Source organism: Lipotes vexillifer, unplaced genomic scaffold (assembly GCF_000442215.2).
Source record: "Lipotes vexillifer unplaced genomic scaffold, Lipotes_vexillifer_v1.1 scaffold182, whole genome shotgun sequence".
NCBI lineage: Eukaryota > Metazoa > Chordata > Mammalia > Artiodactyla > Lipotidae > Lipotes > Lipotes vexillifer.
In genome coordinates this window covers 8,399,061-8,400,319 of record NW_006798798.1, presented here as the reverse complement: position 1 = coordinate 8,400,319, position 1,259 = coordinate 8,399,061, and the positions used below count along the sequence as shown (strand labels likewise).

Here is a 1,259-nt window from a genome sequence, read left to right as displayed (position 1 = left end):
TTTCTGGTCTTTACAGCGACCCAGGCAGGTGGATCTGAGGACACTGAGGCTCAGGGCAGTTACCAGACTACACTTGGTCAGCCGAGTGACGAGTGGCAGAGCGTGGACTGGAAGCCACGTCGGCCAGCCTCAGAGCAAGTGCTGGCCCCACCACACCCTGAGTGGGCCCACTGCACGCATCGGGCATCAGGGCCCACTGCACGCCAGGCCCTGAGCATGGAAACAAGAAGCAGGGGTCCAGCTCCCGTGGACACGTTCTTCTGGACAGACACACCAGCCCTCCAATCCCCCTGGGCGGGCAGAGCACAGGTCCCCATGGCCCTGGCTCCCTTCCACCTGCCCCTCCCCTCAGGTAGGGGCAGCAATTTCCCCATCACTGGCACAGAGATGACTTGGGACAGGAAAGCAGTTGGAAAACAAGCCTCCTGTAAATTCAAGGTTTGCTCAAGTCGGTCTCTCTTTGAACTGCCAGTAGCCCAGTGGCAACACATCCCCCAAAGGCCAGGCGCACAGATCCTCCGAGCCTTGTGGCACCCCTACATATGCTGTTTCCCTAGAGGCCAGACACCCTCTATTCCCTGGAGAACATCCCACGCCCCACGCTTCCACATCTTAAGATCCAGTGTATCTCAGAGGGGGCTGGAAGGCAAGTGGGAGGCAGGCACCCACCCCCACCAGGGTTAGGCAACCACAACTGAGGAGGAACTGCCGGAGGATCACAGGGCACGCGGGTGGTGGAAGGCGAAGGGGCCTTTTCAGGTGGAGAGGCCCGTCGATGAGAAGCCCAAATCCCAAACCAGAGCACAGAATGCCTGAGTAGTAACCAGCACTCAGCCCCCTGCTGGCTGGGGCACGTTATCAGACTTCAGCGCCAGGGATGCATGTCACATCAGTTAAGGTGCACGTGCCCAGATGCCTTCTGGGGAGACAGGCCCCTGCAGCAAGATCTGGGAAAAGCCCCACGCCTGTTTCTCACGCGAGTCCCCCGCTCTGCCCTCGTCAATCTGCAGGACCCAGCGTGGAGGTGGGCCGACAGCCAGGAATGCACAAGAGCCCATGTGCACCCGGGTGCCGGCAGAGGCCATGTGGGGCTGAGGGGCTTCCAAGGAGCCTCTGGCCAAGGACCATGTGTTTTGACAACTGTCACCAGCCCTGCTCATTCAGAGACTCAACACGAGGCCCCTCCCAGACAAAGAAGCCGCCTGATTAATACGCTGCAGCACAGGTACAAGGTTTCCTTCCAAACCCGAAGCGGCGGG

The 1,259-nt window shown here is 60.1% G+C and overlaps 1 protein-coding gene across 4 annotated transcripts in view; it reads right to left on the bottom strand.

Annotated features, from left to right (window-relative positions):
- The window catches only part of ACTN4 (actinin alpha 4), a 75,025-nt gene that overhangs the window by 28,991 nt on the left and 44,775 nt on the right, over window positions 1–1,259 (bottom strand). The window lies entirely within an intron of this gene.